Raw genomic sequence first — 24,748 nt, 5'->3', positions numbered from 1 at the left:
TGCAGTCCGCTTGAAATTCAAGAAGGCTTTTCATTTGTCTCAGGTACATCCTGGTGCATAGACAGTGGATTGAAATGAAAACATGATTCACATGGACTTGGAATGTAGTTAAGATGGCCATTTCTGTACTTTAAAGGGTTTCTTCAGTAGTATGTGCTACTAAGCTTGAGAGTACATGTCTCCATTTTCAAAGAATGGTAGAAGCAAATCATAAGCAACCACCCAGCATTTAAACCTTAGTTGGAAACATTAGGGGTCTGTCAATGGTTGTTTGGTAAGTGCCTAGTGCAACCATAACGTCACCTCTAAGCACAGGATGGAGACACAGGAATAATAGAGACCTATCACCAGGAGAGAGGTAAAGGAGAGGAAAAGACAGCTGGAATAGAGGTCCTTCAAGAAACAACTCAATACAATTTTATTTTGCCTAAAATTGGAAATATTCCGAAAAACAAGAAAAGGAGACGACAGGGCTACGTGGGGTAACAGCCTCATGATACTATAATGACAACAAAACAATGTTATCTGCAGTTATCTTTTGGAGATATATGTGGATTCCTAATAGGTTACCCACAGTGTGGAACTCATTCATAAATGTGTCTGGAATTTTATTAAAAATGTAAATATACCCTCACACACCAATCTAAGTGTCATGCTTCATCATAGCGTTTGATACCCAGTCTTTGCGACTAGAGCGTGAGACTGCATACCAGGTCTTCTGGGTCTGGCACTAGGGGTGAGGGAGGTGAAACAAACAGAGTGGGCATGAGCAACTTTGCTCCATTCCTGATATGCTAACTTACTTATGCTTGGTGTAGGCTCTGTTGAGCTTGGAGAGGCACTGGGGCCATTCAGAAGTGTGTCTTGCCCTTTCCTGAAGGCTGGACCCATCAGAGGGCCTTGTGCCCTGGGTTTTACTGTGCCAAATATAGGGTTGGGGTTTCTTGAAAAGTCCTGGATGGTCTCTTAGCATGTAATTTAACCCTACGGGAGGTAAGAGGCATATCTTAAGTGAGTCCATTGGCATTCTTTTAGGTCAGGGGCGTGGCTGGGGCCTGATTTGCAGTCCTGTCCCCTCTGTTTGAGTCAATGCTCACCACCTTCTGCCACAGTATTGGAGATGAGGTTTGAGACAAGACGCAGCAGGCCAACACATTTGAGCATCAATCATCCTGTTCCTTCTCAAAGGTAGAGAATGCATGGGCTCAGGGCCACACAGCAGAGCGTTGGCATTCATCCGGGCTCATAATGGTTACACAACCGGACAGGGAGCTTGGCTCTCCCCTTGCAGGATGTCAGTGCCATACATACATATTTGATACTATTTATAATATATAATGTGGTCTCACCTTTCTATCTTGTGTTTGGAAGCATGCAATGTATAGAGATGGGTGAGCCAACAAAATAACAGGGAAACCCGAGCCAGAGTCGAGGCTGGGCTCTATAGTTAGCATCAAACATCATGTGAAAATGTCATAGTCACTTGAAAAGTAAAACTTGGGGGCATACTACCAAGCAATAGCGATAATTATCGCTATTGCTTGGTTAGAGACAAAAATTTACAGCTGAGCTGCGGCGATTTTTATCACAGATAAACCTTGGTATTACCAAGGTTTATCGCAAATGCGATAAAAATCGGCCTCAATGCATGAATATCGCTGAAAAGTTAGCGATATTCATGCATTACCGAGCATGTTATCCACCTCCAATTGGATAACATGGCTAAGAACTGCTCAGGGCAGGTGTTAGCTTTTGGAGACATTCGCGCTTAGCGCGAATATCTCCAAAAGTTGGTAATAGGAGATAGCGATGTTAGCGACTGTTTCCAGTGGCTAACATTTTGGCACGCCCACTTTGCATGTCATTAGTGATAAATATCACTGACATGCAAAGTGGGGCCCAAGATGGTCGCTATCTCCTACTAGCTGTCGCTAACTGGTGTTAGCGACAGCTAGGTAATAGGGAGATAATTTTATCTCTGCATTCTTGGCTTTTAAAGCCAAAAAAGCGGAGAAAAACCCCCTTGATAATATTCCCCTTGTTTCTTTAACATACAGAAGCATTTCACCTTAACACATCAGATCAGTTTCCTACAGTGTACAATCTGAACTTAATTATTGAAAGGCGCTCTCAAGTATGATAATGAAGAAAAAGGTTTTGTAAAATAAATAATTTGCCCATGATCACACAATTTGGTCATGTGAAGAAGCCAGGACTGGTCCCATATTTTCATATATTACATTATGCAATTCTCCCAAGATGTCTGCTTCCTTCTCTCCATTTTACCACCAAAGGTGTATGCTGTGTTTTTAATTCTTTGTGCCTGATGATACTGCATGGGTGGCAGTGAGAATCCACACTAAAGCTCTGCTCGTTTTTGGCTTGAGGATCCAAGAGAACCTCGAGCTGAGCCAGAGCCAGGCCTCTGGCTTGAGCATACCTTAAACCTTAGGTGGCTCGCCCAGCTCGATAAATGAGATGTATACACCACATTCCAAAGCCCACTTTAAATCTAAGAATTGTAATTTCCATCCTTTCTCAGAATACTTGAGAGGACTTTTGTTTATAATATCCTTCCACTAAATAGGTGCCTCTTGAGAGGGGCTGAACTCTCTCAGCTTAGGCTCAATGTTGTTTGATTTCTCCCAGCTAGTGGAATGCTGAAATAAGATGGTGAATTTGTACAGAAAGCAAATACAATTTAAGAACAGAAAAATCAGTATGCACTCATTATAAAATTAATATTGTCAGTGTGTTCCTTCCTAAAAACTGAAATAATTATGTAACTATACAATTTCAAATGTGTACAAGCTTCAGTAGCAAGTTGCATTTCGCACACCCCTGCTCCACACCAGCAATTTCTGCACCCAAATCCCACTTTGACTGCAACCACATCACCCCCTACAACTCCATACTAGATTCAGCAAGTGGCCCTAACTATGCCCACCTCTGCACCACCTCTCCCTAGCATTCGTTACTCTAACAGCACCATCTTTAAAGGACTGACATAGGCGTCCGCTTTGAAACCCACTCAGCCAAAACCAGATCCACACCTACAGAACCTATTATTATTGCATCCAGATACTTGCATCTTTCAATCTACCTCCAGGGCATGCAATTGAGGGATACTAGTTACCTATACTAAACACTCCTATATTTCCACTTGCACCAATTACCGTTTGCCCCACCTTGTTAAACTCTGGCATACAGTAGAAGAACCCAGTGTTCAACCGTAGGTAGAATAACTTTGTCAGCTATTGCCTCGACACAAGCAAATATGATATTTGGAAACCTAAAGGGCTACCCTAGTGAAATTGCTTACATTTGCTTCAGTTATTTGGATAGCTAAAGCCAATACCCTAAATGGTATATTTTGACAAAACAGATCCCAGGAGTTATTTATTTATTTAAAGTTTTATATAGTGCTGGCTAGACCCGGAGGTATCAGAGCGCTTTACATGAGCATCAGATCATAGTTACAGGTTACATCATTACAAAGGTTACACAGTTCTTAGAGAATGGCAACATAGTTACATGTAAGGTCGAGATAAACAATAAGCACAAATACGTTAGGGGAAAAGCAGGCAAGGTGAGAGATTCTGGGGAGGGGGGTTGGAGCACGGGAAGTAGACAGATAATGAGGGCGGGAAAGGGGAGGGGCGGGTGAGAGACACAGCATGGGAAGAGGAGAGGAAGGGTGATGGGGACACAAACCGTTAGGCGAGTCAAGGCAACGTCCAAAGTCCAGTAAGCTGTGATCCCAGGTCAGACAAGGGGAGAGATTCAGGGGAGAGAGGATAGGAGCTAGGGAAGAGACAATAAGGAGAGATGAAAAGAAGTCTGCCTAAAGACCGACTGGGTAGGTGACGACCAAGTAGGGAATCCACGGCCCATCTCCCCTATAGCTAAACTAAGTAGCTCCATCGGGCGTCAGACAAAATAGTACAGTCTCAATACATTGAGAGAGGAGGGAAGAAGAGACATAAATAGAGGGAGGATGTGGTAGGAGATGACAAGAGAGACGAAAGGAAGTGTAACTATGTGGTTCCACAATAAACCAGAAAAGATCAACAAGTAAACATTATATCAACCAATCAGCAATACAATTTGGGGAGGAGAGAAAGGAGAGAGAAAGTAGTGGGGGGTAGAGGAGGAGGGAAAGTGAGGATAAGGGAAGAGACAACCGTAGAGACGAGAGGAAGTCTGTCTAAAGACCGACTGGGTAGATGACGACCAAGGAGGGAATCCACGGCCCATCTCCTCTATAGCTAAACCAGGTAGCTCCATCGGGCATCAGACAAAATAGTTTGGTCTCAATACATTGAGAGAGGAGGGAAGGAGTGACATAAATAGAGGGAGGATGCGGGAGGAGACGACAGGAGAGACGAAAGGAAGTGCAACAATGTGGTTCGACAATATACCAGAAAAAGAACAACAATTAAACATTAAATAGAACAGTCCGCATTACATTATGGGAGGAGAGAAAGGAGAGATAAAGAAGTGGGGGGTAGGGGAGGAGCGAGAGTGAGGATAAGGGAAGAGACAACCGTAGAGACGAAAGGAATTCTGTCTAAAAACCGACTGGGTAGGTGACGACCAAGGAGGGAATCCACGGCCCATCTCCCGTATAGCCAAAACCAGGTAGCTCCATCGGGCTTCATACAAAATAGTTCAGTCTCAAGTAGCGAGGGAAGAGTTTCACAGAAAAACAGGGTGGGGACAAAGGATAGGCGCAAACGAGGGCAGAGGACAGAAGCTGGAAAGAGTAGGAGCGGAGGGGGGGAGGGTTAGGGGAAGTGGGAGCACATATTGTCAGCAGCCGCAGGTTCTCTACTTTTACATAGCGCTGGCTAGACCCGGAGGTATCAGAGCGCTTTACACGAGAATCAACAATGTAACAGAAAAAGTTCAACAATTACACAAAACATTCAAAACATAAGCAATACAATTAGGAGAGGAGAGAAGAGAGAGGAGAGAGAAAAGTAGTGGAGGGGGCAGGGGAGGTGAGAAAGGGAGGATAAGGAAAGAGACAATAAGGAGAGACGAAAAGAAGTCTGTCAAAAGACCGACTTGAGTAGGTAACGACCAAGGAGGGAATCCACGGCCCATCTCCCCTATAGCTAAACCAAGTAGCTCCATCGGGCATCAGACAAAATAGTAATACTAGATTCTGCAAGTGGCCCTAACTATGCCCACCTCCGCACCACCTCTCCCTAGCATTCGTTACTCTAACAGCACCATCTTTAAAGGACTGACATAGGCGTCCGCTTTGAGACACACTCAGCCAAAACCAGATCCACACCTACAGAACCTATTATTATTGCATCCAGATACTTGCATCTTTCAATCTACCTCCAGGGCATGCAATTGAGAGAGGAGAAAAGGAGAGATATAGATAGAGGGAGGATGCGGGAGGAGCTGACAGGCGAGAAGAAAGGAGGTGCAACAATGTGGTTCAACAATATACCAGAAAAAGATCAACAAGTAAACATAATATCAAACAATCAGCAATACATTAGGAGAAGAGAGAAAGGAGAGAGAAAGTAGTGGGGGTTAGGAGAGGCGAGAAAGTGAGGATAAGGGAAGACACAAACATAGAGACGAAAGAAAGTCTGTCTAAGGACCAACTGGGTAGGTGACGACCAAGGAGGGAATCCACGGCCCGTCTCCCCTATAGCTAAACCAAGTAGCTCCATCGGGCATCAGACAAAATAGTTCAGTCTTTCAAAGTGACCAAAGCAAGGACTGCAAGAATAAGTTATACACAAATTCCTATGGCTAGGGGATCAGAACTGGTGCCGACCATTAAAGCCAAGCCTACTTGTTCTTTCCTCAAAGAAAAAAACAAACCCACATGTCTTTCCTACCTATGCGCCCAGGATCTGGGGCAATGTCCTCATATCCATCAGAAAATCTCGAACCTTCTGGCAAATTAGGAAAGAGTTGAAGATTCTCCAAATCAAACAACACTTCTTCCAGATGCAGTAGCAATCCAATAACCATTTACCTTTCCTATTACTTATTGACTGTATGCTTGCCTTTGACCCTGTACAGCTCAATACGGACTTTTCAGCTAGGTTAACGTTATACAATACTATATTTATGCAAACACTTCCAAACATCCACTGCCCCCTTACTTTCCCACCACGACTGGAGGATGAACAGGTATTGCTTAATTGAGTCTTGACACTCTACAGCTCTCATTGATGTCTAAATGCCCACTCGGAACAGCAACACAGCCAAACATGATCCTGACAAAATCGTTTGTTCACCCATCCACAGTGAAACAGTTTATCTCATGAGCCACTTCTCTGGACAGTCACGGATTGATATAGGCGTATGTGTATTTCTAAGCTGGGTGAAGCACCCATTTAAGGTGCAGTTGTGAAAACTGCTACATGATCTGTTATTTACAATTTAGTATTTTGCAACTGAATTAAATCATGCTATTTTGACATTGTGTGTTCACCTTATTTTAATTACTCTGTATTACATAGTTCAACATGTAAATTATCAAATTGCATTGAATAAAAAAGGGACTAGATTTTGTCCATATTTGTACACTATGGGGCACAAGTACAAAATGAGCACGAGCGACGCCAAATTTGGCAGCGCCGCACTCCAACATTTCCAAAAGGCAGGGATGCGTCATATTTACAATATCGGTACAAAAGGGGGTGGTGATGGACGGGGCATCTGAACCAATCAAACACTCACAAGCAAATAGAAAAGATCACCCTGCCAAGGAAGATAATCAATGGTCCCAGGTTGGATCCAGTTCTGGTTAAGGGGGAGCAATATCCAATGAATATCTAAGACCAAAATAACAGATGGACCGCAGTCAATTCAATTTTTTATAGAAAATATAATTTTTTTTATTTATTATTTGTTTTAGTGCAATTAGTCATATTTACAAAACAATCAAGGAATAACAGGTTCAAAAAAATTCATAAAACCATCAGTACTGTTCATCATTTCATAGGGGGAAGAACATTTTTAGGGAATACGGTGTTCCACTCACTCCGGGGGGTGAACAGGGGGCTCAACAGACACTCAATTCTAACAAGGATCATTCATACTCTAACATGTTCAGTTCCTTCATACAGGTAATTCTCGTTTTGCCTGCAACAAAAAAAGATGGAATTATGGTTGCATGGACGCGGGTGCAGCATGGGGAAGGCAAGTAGGTGAAATACTGTTGCCATTCCTGATAGTAACGCCGTAGTAACGCCAACGCGCGTTTCGGTGTGAGGCTCCTTCGTCAGGGCTGGCAGAGATGAGGAGGGAGGGGAACACACTGGCTGAGGTTAGCGGAGGCCGTGGGTCTAGATAGGGAAGTCCTTTCTGGAAGGTCAGGAATATTGGTAGCGTGAATCCCAGGTTCAGGGAATAGAGGGGTCACGCTGATGAGGTGGCGGACGGGAGATCAACAGCGAACATTAACGGTCAATCAAGAAGGAGTAACGATCTAGGAGCTTCCGTTTATAGATAGAGGCTGGTGATTATGGCGCTTAGACTAGCGCGTTTGGATGATGGCAAAACACTTGCCTTCCCCAAGCTGCACCCGCGTCCATGCAACCATAATTCCATTTTTTTTGTTGCAGGCAAAACGAGAATTACCCGTATGAAGTGACTGAACATGTTAGAGTATGAATGATCCTTGTTAGATTTGAGTGTCTGTTGAGCCCCCTGTTCAAACCCCGGAGGGAGTGGAACACCGTCTTTCCCTAAGAATTTTCTTCCCCCTATGAAATGATGAACAATACTGATGGTTTTATGAATTTTTGAACCTGTTATTCCTTGATTGTTTTGTAGATATGACTAATTGCACTAAAACAAATATTAAATAAAAAAATATATATTTTCTATAAAAAAATTAATTAACTGCGGTCCATCTTTTATCTTGGTCTTAGATATTCATTGGATATTGCTCCCCCTTAACCAGAACTGGATCCCACCTGGGACCATTGGTTATCTTCCTTGGCAGGGTGATCTTTTCTATTTGCTTATGTGTTTTCCCCTTCTTTCCTGCCTACATCATTTATTTGTCCTGGGGAACCCCCTTCTATTACATACCAATCAAACACTCACACCCAGTCAACAGATCTGGGTTTAATCCATCACCGTTCTTTAGCCCACTCTGCCACCCCATTTCAGACATGGCCATATGCAAATCAGTCTGACCCTGTGCCTCATGGGAATATGGCACACCCCTGTGTTTTTCCCTAGCCCCAGAGCTAAATTTAGCTGCCTAAGGTCAACGCAGACACCATAGAGCAAGGGTGCCTGCATCTCAGGGAATGATTGTTTATGTGCCGGAAGGTGTCCCTTCCTGCACATAAACAATCTATAAGGCTGATTTTACTTCTGTGTGTGCTGCAGAATGCAGCACACATAAAAGTAGCACATCGTCATTTTTTAATGATTGTTTATGTGCAGGAAGGGACACCTCCCAGCACAGAAACAATAATTCATGGTGTTTTGCTCTTTATATGTGTACTGCAGAATGCAGCACACATAGAAAAGCAAAAACGAGGTGAAACAAAAGTATTTCCGCTCGTTTCGCCATTTTAATGCCTGCTCTTAAATGCCTGCCTCAGATTTACACATCCTTGTAAATCTGGGGCAGCTTTAAAAAGAAATGGGATGTTGCTGTGGAACGTTCACATCAACACCCATTGCATGCCCCTTTCACACAGATTCCTGCATGAAAGGGTACCCTATTTACAACGCGGCTTTAAGCCAAAAAATGTGGCTTAACGCCACTTTATAAATATGGAGCAGGGCATTGAACCACAGGAACACCGTTAAAAGTGACGTTCCTGTGGCACAATCCCATTGTAACTATGCCCCTATGTGTCAAATTACCGTATTTTTTCCTTTTTCAGGGTGGATTTCTGGACCTTCTAGCGCTGAGGACATGGAGGCCCTCCGGAGGTCATGCCCTCAGCAATAATACTGTAGTGGAAGGACATGCCCCCCGACTCCTGGAACAGAGGGTGGTTTCTGGAACTTGGATCACCTGGCAGCAAGAGAAAACAAGCAATGCCAGTGCCAATAGGCCTGGCTTTAAACGAATGTTGTATGGTACTGTGAAGCATTACAGTTAGGTAGCATGGGAATGGATATATATATTTGTGTGGAAGCAAAGATCTATATAAAATTATTGGTGTAGGATAAAAGATCAGATGACAGTTTGCCAGAATTAAAAATCTATGTAGGTTTATGACTACACTCCTCCCATCTTTGCTGCAGCCAGAGAAAAACACTTTAAATTATCTTGTTATCTAAGGCACTTTAATGCATTACAATGCTGTGTGTGCCCTCAGGCAACTGCATAAATAAACAAAATGATAACTTCAGTGTGGAGGTCAAGCTCTTTTTAGTGGAAGCATACAACTTCTGCCTAATTAAAACATGTACTCCTGGCTCCCAACATGTGGGAAGTGTCGAAGCCCCTCTCTTGCTGATTTTCACATATCTGTCTGGCGACTTCTGCACTGTCAAGCCAAATCATAACACGCATTTGCACTGTCGATAGGTCTGGCTTTAAAGTAATGTTGTTTTGGAAAGTGAGGCATGGTCAGTAAACAGCATGGAAACGGATATGTATTTGTGTGCAAGCAAAGAACTGTAGAATAATATTGTTGAAAGTTAAAAGGTGACCAGAACCAAACATCGAAGTGGGTTAATGACTGCTCTCCTCCCATGTGTACTGCTGCCAGAGAAAAACCATAAATGATCTAGTTATCTAAGACACTTTTATTGCATTTCAGTGCCATGTCTGTTCAAGCTCAGGCAGAATGTTAAATAAACAAATGATCACAGCTGTGTTTCGGGGCAAACACATTTTTGCAGAAGCATACAACTTTTGCCCATTCTAAACATGTACACCTGGCTCTCAATATTTGAAAGAACCAAATCCCCTCTCTAGTGATGCTCACATAATTGTCTGGCAACAGCTGTGCTGTCTAGCCAGTCCATAGCTGCCAAGTCTAAACATGTTTGAAACCTAGAAACCCAGGAGGTTCTACAGAGGGGAATTAGATGCACCACACAAACATTCTTTACGTACAACACCAGTGATCTTTCAAGATTGAGGACAAGCAGTATTTCCCCACATCTACAGGGTTGTGAGCACCAGAATTCAAATTCAATGGAAAATGTACTCACAACCAGCATTCCTACATTGCCACTGATAAATACAGTACCCCACATGTGTGGATAGGCACACTGCACCCCACAAGTGGGGATAGGTGTACTGCACAGCAAACACAAGGAGATGATGGACGGAGCTCTGAATACTTTCAGACGATCACCCCAGTGGCATAACGAAACTTTAGGGGGCCCCCCTGAAAAGTACATGGAGGGGGCCCCCGACCTACCACTCACCACTTTGCCCCACCACCAAAAATTCTGGTATATTTTGAATTGAAACCTCCAACATTGAATGAAATGCCTCTATATTTGCATACTCAAATTTGAATAAGAAAGTAAGAAACACTCTTAACATATGAGCTACCCCATTTGTAACAGTATTGTCAAGAGCAGATTATTTCACTGAGACAGGAATCAGAGCAATGCCAAGGAGCGGTCCTATTGTTTGAGGAACTGCCTATCGCTGCAGAACAAAGAACAACTACATAGGGTCTGAATTAGAAATGACATTGAGGGAAAATAACTTGAAACTTTGAAAGACAACTCCAAATCTGCAATTTAACAGACTTAACTGACAATATACGTGATCAGTACATAAGATATAACCCAGTATTCTGCCAGCTCCAAGAAAATAAACTGTTGTGAATTTTCTGCATGCCACACGCTTGCGTCTGTCAGAGATTTTGTATCATATCGGCCACTCTATAGTTTTTAAAATGAACTGAGGATGCAATTTCAATATCTACCATCAGGGCTTTATTAGTAAGCAGGGCATAAACAGTCAGGCACACAAGGCTGAGGATGAAAACTGCTTGGATGCTTCAGAACACAGATGTGTGTCTGCATTTCTCATTTCTGTATTATAAACACGATTTCAGGTGCACATATTATAGACAAATGCAAACAGCACCATCAATAATGCATCATATCGGATACAAATTAACCATATTATCAAGTACCTAATGACAGAATCTATACTAACTGTAGCTGGTGAAGCAATGGAAAAAGTGCAAATACTTTCAAAGCGCATAATAAAAGAATCATCAGTCCAGCAATATACAAAACTCAATTGTGTTTTCTGAAGCAATCCCCCTTTCTTCTTGCATCAAGGTCAAAACACTTTCAAAGTGCGTGATAAAAACAAATCCAGCAGTATGCAGAAATGGAGCCAGGTTGGTCAAACAATTGCCTTTTTGGTTTGTGTATGAAGGCGCAAATACTTCACAATGACTTTTGAAACAATAACAAGTACAGCAGCCAGCAGCATTAAAAAATCAAACCAGTTTAGTCAACCAATACCCATTTGGTTTGTGCATGAAGGTGCAGCTATTTCAAAGTCACTGTTAAAACAATAATAGGTACAGAAGGCAGCAGCATATACAAATCCCTGTACTTTACCCTTCCCAGGCACACACAGATCTAGCGCAGAGTCACTGCTCCTGCGCAGCACTGCACATCTAGTTGAAGTAGGCCAAGGGTGAGTCAAGCACCCAGCAGCTGAACTTTGGAAAAAGTGAGCCTGTAGGCCTCACTGCAGTGACAGGGTAAAAAGGACCTGTTTACTACTACTGATCACTACACAGTATGCTGCAAACACCGCTCTTGTGCTGCTTAACACCTGGCAAAGGCTGTAGCCTTCCACCACTATAAGGATAGCACTTTGGGTGCCCCTCCTGGCCCACAAGACCACATACCGTGAGACAGACCTGTGTTATGGCGCACCCGCATGATCTGTGCTCACCTATGAGAAAACAATAAGCATTAGGGATCCAGACAACAGTACAGTAGAGCCATCAGGGAAGGGGTACATGTCTTTAAACATGCAGAGGACTTTTCAGATAGATAGACAGATAGATAGATAGATAGATAGATAGATAGATAGATAGATAGATAGATAGATAGATAGATAGATAGATAGATAGATAGATAGATAGATAGATAGATAGATAGATAGATAGATAGATAGATAGATAGATAGATAGATAGATAGATAGATAGATAGATAGATAGATAGATAGAGTGTTAGATCTGGGGGTCTCTAGTTGACAATGGTATTCACCTTTGTCCAAATAGAGACCCTTACCTCTAAGTCAGGATAAGGGGATTACACTCCTTGATAACCCCTGCTTACCCCCTTGGTAGCTTGGCACGAGCAGACAGGCTTATCTCCGAGGCAGTGTATTAAGCATCTGTGAATATACACAGTAATACAGTGAAAACACTACAGATGGACACAAAGCAGGTTTTACAAAAATAAGTATTCTTTACATAGACTTAAACACAAGACCACAAATGACAAAAATCTGCAATACTACACTTAAGATTACTTAAAAGATGATTAAAGTTGTTTAGTTCAAGTTGATGGTAAATGCGACAAAGTTTTCAACAAAGTACCTGGAAGCGTAACGCAAAGTAAACAAAAGGCTCGCAAAAAGGGAGATGTGTCAGTTCTGTGATCCGGGGAAGATGATGCATCGTGCTGCTTGCGCAGAGTAGGGGATGCGTCGTGATCCTTACCGGTGTGGAGGTGATGGGTGGATTCTTGGCCTGCGGGCCAGTTGCGGTGCGCAAGATGGCGCCTTGATGCGATGCGATGATCCGGTTGCGATGCGAGAAAATGGCGCCCTTGATGTGGCGATGCGATGACGATGATGCATTGGCAGCCTTGCAACGACTCTCTACTTTGGGGCCGCAACAGGCCCTGTGACACGCTTCTCTGGTGATGCGATGGCAACTCTCAAGATGCCGTCACGCTTCTCTGGTGATGTGACAGCAGGCAGCTTCGATGAACACACGCTTCCAGGGAGAGGCGGCGAAGGCTCGCTTCTCCGGCGGTGCAACAATTTCAGCTGCAGCAGCAACACGCTTCTTCTCGATGCATCGCGCTTCCAGCTCCCAGCGGCACACAAGTGTCTGGAGTCAGAATTCCCAGCAAGGAAATTCAGTGGGGAGCTGGAGGTGAAGTCTTTTGTCCCTGAGACTTCAGCAGGAGGCAAGCACAGTTCAAGCCCTTGAAATATATTCTGTAGATGAAAGTCCTTACAAAGTTCCTTCTCTTTTCCCTTGGCAATGAAGCAACCACTGCAGGCCAACCCAGCAAACAGCACACTGGCAGAGGGGCAGTAAAACTCCTGCAGCTTCCTGTTTCTTCTCCTTGGCAGAAAGGTTTCTGGTCCATAAGTGATCTAAAATTATTGGGATCAGGGTCCCAATATTTATAACCCAAAATCATTTGTTCTCTGAAGGCAGAGAGGCCTCTGCCTAGTCCAAACCAGTTCCTAAGTACTTTGTTTACATGACTCTCTTCTTCCTTTCACTGTGCAGGGCAGAGACATCAGCCGCCCCACAGGAGGTGGAGCCAGCACAGAGGAGGGAAGATACAGCTCTGGAGCACTCTGTTGACATGATTTATCCTCTCCTTTAACAGTGCAGGGCAGAGACATCAGACAAGCCGCATGAGGTGGAGCCAGCATTGTAGAGGGAAGGCCCAGCCCTATTTCGGTTCCAGGTCCAATTCCTCCCTCCCATCTAGATGCAGATCTCTCTATTTACCACCGGGCGGCCCCAGCCTGTCTCCTGGAATCCCCTGTCACTCACAAACCCAGACAAGGAATACACAACCCAGCAGAGGCAGGCCTGGATAGTTAGGCAAGAAAATACCTACTTTCTAAAAGTGGTATTTTCAAACACAGAATATTAACACCAACTTTACTAAAAGATGTATTTTATTATTCTGAGTTCAGGCATACTAAGGGCCAGATGTAGGTAATCCCAGTTTACCGACTCTTAAATACCGAATCATACCGATTCGGTATTTAAGAACAGGTAAATGGGATGTAGGTACTTTTTCGTAAAAAATTACTGAATCGGTAAGTTTCGGTAATTACAGAATCGGTATTTACTGAATCGGTAATTGCCATTCATTCCGATGGGCCTGGAGGCCCATAGGAATGAATGGCAATTACCGAATCTGTAAATACTGATTCGGTAAAAGTGGTAAACATTGAAGGGTGACAGGGTGTCACTTTGACACCCTGTTGCACCCCTCAATTGGGTATGGGTGCACATGTTGCAGACATACATGCACTAAGGGCATGTATGTCTGCAACATGGCACTGTTGGAAAAGCAAAAAAAATGCTTTTTCAAAGGTTGTCATTTTTTACCAACAACTTCTAGTTGGTGGTAAAAATGAATCCTTAACTGAGGAATGCACTAACTTGAGTGCTCCCTACATCCTGGATTCGGTAATTTACCGAATCGGTATGGTAAGAATTCGGTATTTTACCGAATCCTTAAATTACCGATTCGGTAAAATACCGAATCCTTAAAAATGCCACCTACATCTCAAAAACCCAATACCGGTCGGTAACGGCCGAAATTCAGTAATTTCGGCCGTTACCGACCGGTATTGGGCGACCTACATCTGGCTCTAAATTCGAATTTCTACCATGTTCCCTGAGTCAGTTAGGATTATAAGAATGTAAGAATCTAACTGCCCATTCTGGCCTTTGAGAACAGGTAGCCTTCAATTGTGACAAACGAAAATGGCTGTAATTCACTATTAGAACATGCTACACACATCAGAGCATGTCCTACCTTATACTTACAATGCACCCTTCCCTTGGGCATACCATGGGGGTGTCAAACATGAAGCAAAGGGAAGGTTTAGGGACTGGCAAGTGGGTGCACTTGGCAGAGTCGACATAGCAGTGTTAGACTGCATACAGGCCTTGCAATGGCAGGCCTGAGACACACTTTACAAGCTGCTTCTGTGGGTGGCACAACCAGTGGTGCAAGCCCACCAGCAGCATTTGATTTACAAGCCCTGGGCCCACATGGTGCACTGTACTAGGGGCTGACGGGTAAATCAAATACCACAATCATGGAATAACCAATTAATACATTAATTTAACATAGGGAACACTTGCACTGTGGCACTGATTAGCAGTGGCGCAGTGCCCAAAGCATAAAACCAGCAAAAACATCAAAACAGAGGAGGCAATCCGTCAAAATGGAAGGGAGACGCATGTCAATGATGCCAGGTCTAACAGATAGATAGATAGATAGATAGATAGATAGATAGATAGATAGATAGATAGCTAGATAGATAGATAGATAGATAGATAGATAGATAGATAGATAGATAGATAGATAGATAGATAGATAGATAGATAGATAGATAGATAGATAGATAGATAGATAGATAGATAGATAGATAGATAGATAGATTATTTAAGGGAGGAAAAGTTATTTGTATGCATTTATTAAGGCATTTCAAGCCAGGATCAAAATCATAAATGTAGGTTGGAAAACCTCTAATAGTGGAAAAACTATAATAGTGTAGGCAAATAGCTTGTTACTCTTCTCTTCAAGCCTGAAGGGGGGCATGGTACCATAAATTGAGGTAACACTCCATCCCTTCTTACTTTGTTGTCTATTTTGCGTTCCTGCTAAAAAAGAGCCACAGTAGGAGAGCACTAATATTTATTTTCAAGAATAAAATATTTTGCAATCTCTTTTGAAAGCTATAATGGTATTTCTCAATATGGTTATAAAAGCAGAACATGCAGCAGTCATGGGTCGTTGGGTAGGCACTCAGGGTAAGCCAATTCAAGGTGTCACCAAAACTGCAGAGAAAATGAACAGGTTTAAAAGAAAGGATACATCAAGCTCCCAATTACAGGTGGTCTGGATTGAGATGTCAGGATACTATCTAGCCAGAAAGAGTGATTCCAGATGGTATATCCAGACATGAATCCTGCTGTTCCGAGTACTGGTCTCTAGAATGTGAATTGACATGTGAACTGGGAATTACCTGGTCCAAAACGACATCTGGAGCCTCCCTTCGGCGGGCAAATCTGCTTCGATTCATCATCAGCTATTAAGAGGTGATAAATGGGTGCAGGACCAGCCTTTGTAGGGTGGGTAGGGCTTCAGGGGGTATAAGAGATAATGGGTTCTGATGGCTTAGGAGGGCGCAAGAGAATGGGCTTTATTCTTGGGACTGAATTCCAGAAGTAAGCCAGGAGTTTCCCTGATTTATTAATGACATTTAGAAGTAAGCCAGGAGTACTGCAAGAATACATCATACTACCCATAGCAAACCTTTTGTGAACCAGGCCATATGTGAATTGAGCTCCATGAGCCAATTCACAAAAGATTTGCTGGGAGAAGGTGAGACTTACACATATAGTACTCCTATTTTACTCATGAATTGTAGACATGAGGTAGACTATTCCTAACTTACTCCTGCCTTCCTCACAGAATTCAAACGTAAGCCAGGAGTACTACAAAAAAGTCATAGCAAAAACCTTTGGAGATTTTGGCCTGTATCTCTTCCTCTGCAATGTCATTACACATAGAAAAACTCTGCAAAAGGTAAACTCACAGATACATTTTTCATCCTGTTAAGCGTTGTTGAAAGTGAAAAAAATATATTGCTATGCAGTAAAAACTATCACACTATGCAGAAACAAACTTTGTGGGATTGCAATGGGAAACTTTGCTAGCTTCGCAAATAGAAAGAATTGGACATTTAATAAATCTTTGCAAGTTAAAAACAGCAACCTTGTGCACTCTAAGCCTTTTGGCTGACACTATTACCCTACTCATTCCTTTTCTGTATGTTCTGTAAAATCAATATTAATGCACTCAGAAATGAGACAAATCAATGGCATGAGTGTCCCAAACATACTTTCAAAGCACATTAAGTAATTTAACTTAAATAAAGGGTCAGTACATACAAAAATAAAGTAAAATGCAACTGAAAGCTCTTCCAGCAACCTGGTGGCATAGCCTGCTGGAAACCCCTGTCTAGATGTGAGCAATGGGACGCCTTTGGGTAGCTATACACTATATAAAAGTTAATTATAATAATAAAGCTACAACTGACCGAAAAAAAACGAAACACTGCATGGTCAAGCAAGCATTACCTAAAGAATACACTCTCTCGATATTCGGAATTTGCATGCATCAAATCTTTAGTACGCCTAATATAATTCAGCCTTTTTGAAAATGTTTACATAATTTTCCAAGCAAAGGTTACCTGACAATTTTATGCTGTTCACAGTATGCCCAAAATTACCCTGATGAATAGACAATTACCCAGACACTAAGGCAAACAACAGAGCGTAATAAACATCTGGAAATTTCCATAGCACTGTCCATCTTTGCCTTTGGCGACACCTAGATCCAGCCTGAATTTCCAGCCAACATTCCTAAAGGCAGTTGATAGGTCTTAAAGGACAATCTTTGTGTGTAGGGTTAGTTAAAAGTTCAAATTGCTTTTAATTCAACATGAAATTAGGGGGTTTCTTTCAGATGCGCAAGGTGCCACGCAGAGCTGCATGCAGAACTGACATGATGCTTGCATTACGAATGAAGCACTAACGAGCGTAGTTCTATATTTCGGCATTTTAAAAAAAAACATATATTGTCAAATTGTGTAATACAACAAAAAGCGATCACTATATTATTATGCTGTGAATAAATATATACATTAACTTCTTTAATTTGTGGTGTTTTTTGTCAGTGCATTTTTTTAAAATATGCAATTCTATTCGATCACAATTTTCAAAGTATACGATTTGTATGTTTATTTGCAAGGCAGTAATATGTGCATTATCACCAAATTTGAATTTTTTGACTATGTGGCCCTGGTGTTATGGAAATATTTTAATGATTAGAGAAAGGATTTTTACATGAGGAAATGGAAGGAGATGTGATCTAACAGGTGCTTGCAGGCTGCTTCGGTAGTGTCCACAGGAGCAGGTGCAGATGACTGGGGCTGACCACACAGTTTACTCTGCGCACATGACCCACCTACCCCACCCCGTAGAGCAATGCGTGATGGCGTGCAGGCGGTGCACTGAATGCGAACATGCTGCACTGAGGCCGCGCGAGACCAGCCTCGGTTTCTGAGGTCGAGGCCCCGTTTTAATAATGGCCTGCTGCTCATGCACAGAGCCAGCCTTTGTGGTCCATGGGTGGCAGGTGACTATCATTATTAAAATACTCCTCTGTCTCCGTCAGAACCCCCTGCAAAATCAGACCAAAGACCTTGTGAGCGGCTCCTTCCAGACAAACGTATCCACTATGGAATTATTGCAGAGGAGGAAAAGCATAGCTGCCAAGGTTTGACATTGCTTATGTGTGACATTTTCATAGTTTCTGTGTACTTGTGAGTGACATTCAACAACCAATGTGTGACACTTAAGATTGACACTTTCTCCAGAGTCAAATCAAGCAATGACATCCATGGAAACAGATAAATACTAAAAGTAACACCCATATGAGGAATGAGAAACTAAAAGAGGATCTTGAAACTTCTACAAAGCACCATTACTAGTGTAGGGTGTCAGAGCACTTTACATCATACCCACAATATAGAGAGACAATAATTCATATGTTTGTAATCATTCTAAAGGAAATGTTACATAAAATAGTGAGGATTAAGTTGTAGAATTACATGTCATCCATACAAGTAGGCAGTATTTTTAAATAGTGTTGGTCTGGATTTAAAACGTACCACAGTGGTTGATTTTTACTAAAAACAATGTATTTTTACCCAAACTAAAACTTTTAGCAAAATTAGGATAATGAGTGTCTTAGGGGGGGGTAGAATGTTCTAACCTTACCACACAGTTTGAATACAAACTCTTCACTGCAGTTCATACATAATTGTGTTATATCACGATTGTAAATTATGAACTGTAAGTAACTAAATAATCTCTGTGACAAAAGCAGTAACCCACTGAGCTACTCCCATAAAATGCACTTTAATGATCTGCATGTCCATGTTATTTGCAGCAGGCATAGTAATCCTCTGTGCTACATCAGGGTGGGTGCAAACTGCCACTGACAGAATGCTGATGTTGCTCCAGCAGGAACATTATTCACAAGAGTTATCTTGGCATGATTTTAATCGTTGCCACAAAACTCCTGGAGACACAAGGGATTCGGCAGAAGATGTTTTTTAACTGTGAAAACATCGTCGTGGTTAAAAGGGACGATTCCCTGACTCCTTCTCACTCACAGGTGGAACCAGTTTAAAAACTTAAGTACACAGAATGCACAAGCCTCTTCACTGCAACAAATGAAAGTGAAACGAAATTGAAAACACTCCATCAGGAGAGGGAAGCCTGGCTGCTGAACATGCGGAACCCACCACAACAGCTGAAATAAACGCTGCTCCATTATTAAAAGGAAAATGTTTCCTACCTTACACTTGAACCAACTTCGGGGCAGATTTATGAGCCCGTTGCGCCTCTTTGCGCCGCAATTGCGTCACTTTATTTGACGCAACTGCGGCGCAAACAATACGCCCTATTTACAACGTGACGCATCTAGGAGATGCGTCACGTTGTAAAGCACTGCGCCATAAGGAGGCGTTCCTGCGCATGGGGGGGGCATTCCTGCGCAGGAACGCCTCCTGAAAGTGGCTGAGTGAAATCTATGAGATTTCACTCAGTCACTTTCAGGGCAATGCTGCGTCAAAACCCTGCGCCTGCTTGAAGCAGGCGTATGTCTTGACGCAGCATTGTGCAGATGGTGTAACCCCGAGCCTTGCTGGAGCTGGGTCGCGCTTGCGACGCAACTCCACCAATGCGCCACATTACCGGCACAGATGCGTCACGCATCTGTGCCGTTTTTGCACCATGGGTGGCGGAGCTGTGGCGCACTGTGGTGCACGTTAACTGGCGCATCCCTGGGGATGCGCCAGTTAACATAAATCTGCCCCTTAAAATTTTGGGAAAAGGAGGCCCCTACACTTCGAGGAAAGCCAAGCCGATGTGTCTCAACTCTGTGCTACACCATGATCCTGCTGCCCTGGGCCTGAGAGGGATGACGATAGCTCTCAGATTCAGGTTTGGTAGGCACCACGAGAAACATAAAAATGACACTGATTTTTTAAAACTAGTTACAGCGGAAAACCTAGGAATTTGTGATTTGCATGGATGATCGGAAACTCTCCCTCACCCAAAATAAAATTAAAACATACTTTTTGTAGAAAAGCCTGAATAACTTTTATGTACGGGCAGTACCACCTGAATCCATGGCCAACATTAAAGGCCTTGACGCGGTGCATTTCGTCACCCCAGCTGCTAATATTGGTACCCATATTGACACAAATCCAACTCACAACTGTGTGGGTCAGTTTTTCAAAGGTAATTTTGGAAGAAATTTAGCTCGAAGGATGGTGGCAGTTTTGTCCCCCAGGTTTACCTAGTCTACAACAAAGCCTGCCAGCAACGTCACCAATATTTCTGAAGGTGAGATACCCATTTCCCCGGGAGGCATGATTTGCACCCTTCTCCGATTACAAATTTTCTCTACAATAGTGGCTTAAAACACTTGCATGCACATGCATCAAAGGATTTTGCGATCGCAAACGGTGCGAATCGCATAAATCGGCCGTTTGCAATAGCAAAATCTGCTTTTGGAATGCATGAAGGGTGCAGGCCCTCGCAATTTGAGAATTCGCAAATATTTGCGAATTCTCAAATTGCGATTCCTTAAATGCAATGCATGAAACTTAAAAAAATTGCGATTTCGCAATTAGGGGGATCAAATTACCATGAGGTTGAGCATTTTTCAAAGTTTCATGTTGTGCACATACATGCCCTAAGGACATGTGTGTTCACAACATATGTGCACAGATTGATTTCAGGGGTGCAACAGGGTGTCCTTTGGACACCCCTGCACCCTTGAAATCGTATTCCCAATTTGCGATTCGCTAATTGCTAATCGCAAATTGAGAATGTCTTCCCATTCATTCCTATGGGCCTCTAGGCCCATAGGAATGAATGGGGAGGTATTCCATAATTGCGAGTCGCAATTTGCGAGTCGCAATTAAGGAATATTAAGAAATCGCAATTTATTTAGCGATTTCTTGATGCATTGCATTTTGCAATTCCTTAATTGTGATTCCTTATTTTTCGCAATTAAGGAATCTCAAAAAGCAATATTGATGCATGTACCTGACTATTTCCTCATATTTATGTCCCGTCAGTGCCCATAATTTGTTCCCTGTGCCAACATTCTTATTTCTCTGCATGCCTACATCTCTCATTTCAAGTAATTGACATTTTTATAGTTTTGGCTCTTCCATCTCTTGGACAATATACTGTTCCACACGAATGGGATATCACTTTTATATATGTATACAAATACACAAAAGAACATCTGACCTGAAGTGGGTTAGAAAGTAGTAGGTGAGTGTGGCAACATCTAAAACCAGATGAAGCTAAAGCAAATCCCCTCGACTCGTGCCATGCAAGGATAAATAGAGCAATTATTTCTATTGCCCTCACAGGTAAGTGTAAATATAGCAACATTTCCTCTGTCACTTCCAGACATCAATAAATAACATCATGTAACCCTTCGGAGTGTAAAGATATGCAAAATTACTTAATACTGGCTCAATATCACACATACACACATACAAACACAAGTATGGAGGAAGTTCACTTTCAACTCAGTCTTACACCTTTGCATCGGCCAGTGCCGGACAAGACATTTTGACAGTACTCAAACATGATAACGTGTCTTGCAATGATCACACCAAATAGCTTTTCACAGCTCCCAGTTCACTACCTCCTCTGGTCATTGGCTGCGCTTGAGTGAGGTTGACAAATTGAGTACCACTTATTTAAATTATCATGAATCCCTCTTACCAGCGCCAAGAGATGAGTCAAATTGTAGAGTACACCTAGGGCCAGATTTAGAGTTTGGACAACCGTGACAGAGTACTCTGTCCACCAAACGGAAGGTTTGCCCGCCTGATTTACAGATGGAGGGTCCTTAAGTATGTCTATGATTGGGACTACTCTTTCTAAGTCCTTGACACGAATCAGAATAGGTGGTTGAATGGCTAGTTTTCACTATCCCTTGCCGGAAGGGGCAGTGAAAACTGCAAAGCGACCCCCCACACCATGGGAGCCAACTCCCATGCTGTGGGAGGGGGTCACTATTATGTGTAATTGAAAAAAATTAAATTCCTCTTTGGGATTTTGCTTTTGAAAATACAAAAATATTTTACTCTCTAAATCGCCAAGATGAGGATTCACCGAAACCTCTCTGGGTTACCTTTGAACGCACCTTGCTACATGAATTCTCTTTTACTGATATCTGCTTTATGTCCAATTGTACTTTCATTTCTAATTATCCCATTTAAAAATATTCTCAACACTTATTTACTGATGGCTCCAATTTCTATCAAGCCTTCCTTTCCTCCTCCATCTGGTACAGCAAATTCATTCAATTTCGCTACAAATTGTTCTAATTTAAACACTGGAAAGCAAAGGATATTTTTTATGTTCACCAACTGATATCACATAACTTTGTCATACCCTTTACAACATTACAAGAACGTTATAACCTCCTCCCATCATATATATCCCAATACTCAGAATTACCACAGGCACTTCAATCCTTTCTAATATCTCAAAATTTCCCTGATGGCTCTACTCCATTCATCCCTCCGACCCCTTTATATATTACTTCCTCCGAATCCTCCCCCAAAGCTTCACTTATCTATAAAATGCTTGTTACCCCTGAACTTGAAAGACAAAAATACCCTGTAGAACTGGCATGGGAACAAGATCTCTCACTCACTCTTTTGATTCAAAGATAGGATAAGTCATGGTACAAAATCTTTACCACCTCTAAAGCTGCTAATATTACTTAATCCTTATTATTTCTATACAATGGAGTAGTTTGTACACCCGTTTTTATTCATAAAATGTATCCCTCTTCCTCTCCCCTTTGCTGGTCGTGTCTTGCCTCTGACAGCACACTATTGCATTTAATTTTGGTTCTAATGTTTTCAAACTTTGGAACTCCATTTGATCTGTAACTTCTAAGATATTTAATTGCCGTATTCCGCTATCAATTTCAAATGTCTTCCTTGGTTCAATGTTTGATGAATTTTTTAACAACTCCTCTTAGGTAAAATTGTTTGACCTTTTCATTGCTCTTGCTTTTAAAGTTATTTTAACTTGTTGGAAAGATAACTCCAAATTTGTATTTTAACATGGTGGAATCTTATTTGTAATGAACATAGATTCTCTACTGTTTCTTCACTAACACTTTCTCAGAAAATTAAATCTGATTTAATCTGGCTTCCTTTTACTTCTTACTTATCCTCACATCCTTCTTTACACTAACCCCTTTTCTATTATTTTCTTCCCTTCCTTTTCCTCTACTTTCCCTTTCTTTTCTCTCTCTCCTTTTATTGCAAAATCATTGGTATAACACTATTTGATGTATTAAGTACCTTTAATTCTTCCTACCCACTTTAATGCATAAGGTTGTTTTCCTTTTATGTCTTTTTGGATTACATCATTTGTAACATAGTGTTCTTTTAACCATGCTAACTTCTCCATCTCATGTTTACTGTTAATTTGGTACTTTTTCTTGTATTATAAAAAATGATTTAACAAAACAAAAAAAAAAAAATACAAAATGTGACTGACTACCATTATTTTGATGGTATTGTCAATCAAACTTTTAGTACATTGACAGGAATCTTTGTCTCAGCAGATCATGCCACTGTTAAGAGATTTCCGTTGGCTGGGTGGACATCTCTAAATTTGATGGACAAAGGACCCTCAGTATGGCAGGAGTAAAGTACTCCACCATACCGATGGATTTACTGCTGTTCGCCAAAATCGATGTCAGGCTCTAAGTGCAGTGTATACCATTAATAATATTTTGATTATTATTAACAATATTAGTCTCTGTTATTATTGTTATTATACTTATTAATATGTTGTTCATAATATGCTAGTCCAGTTGGCAATAAGGGGGTTATTTATATGAATATTGGCACTGATATTCTAGGATGATTTCCTCATTCCCCAAAACATTTTACAATTGTATTATTACCATCAAGAGGTAACAAAAACATAATTCCCATTATCCCTTATATGGAAAACACATGGTACCATATCTCTCTGCATAGGCACCTGGATGAAGACAGGCAGTGAGTTATTACTCTTCAAGCTCATCCACTTTGGCAAGCATTATCCTTCAAATGTTTTCAGATTGCTGGGGAATTGTATGTGAATCTATGATCACAGTATCAAGCCTGAGAATGCCATACACATGTTTGCAGGAGGCATTAACACGTGACAATTATCAGCTCATTTTTACATAAATGTATTTAGTGCATTGTTGTATCACCCTTCACTCGACCCTTGCTTGCATTTTAAGTCCACACTGAATGTTCTTTGTGTCACGTAAGGACAAACCTTTTTGTTCACGAGGGCTACTTATTAGGCCCACCCATGGTGCACCAAGTGGAGTTTATGCCAGTCATTACTGCACCGACATGTGCCCAATAATATCCAAGTTTTGTTATCCTTGCCTTGTTCTTTGTGTCACTCCTTGTCCTCGCCCCTTATCTGCGGTTGAGATGTTTGTCTTTTAATCCTTGTCCCAGTTCTTGTCTGTGTCTTAATTCCAGTGCTTAATTTGAGCCAGTGGTTTCCGGTGCTCGGCAACAGCACTTAGTTGTCAACACCCGTGCTTGTGACATTCTGCCACAAGGTGGGACTGTCTGGCTAATTTAGAGATGACCACAAAAAC

Source organism: Lissotriton vulgaris, chromosome 7 (genome assembly GCF_964263255.1).
Source record: "Lissotriton vulgaris chromosome 7, aLisVul1.2, whole genome shotgun sequence".
Classification (NCBI taxonomy): Eukaryota; Metazoa; Chordata; class Amphibia; order Caudata; family Salamandridae; genus Lissotriton; species Lissotriton vulgaris.
Note: the sequence above shows the minus strand (reverse complement) of the source record.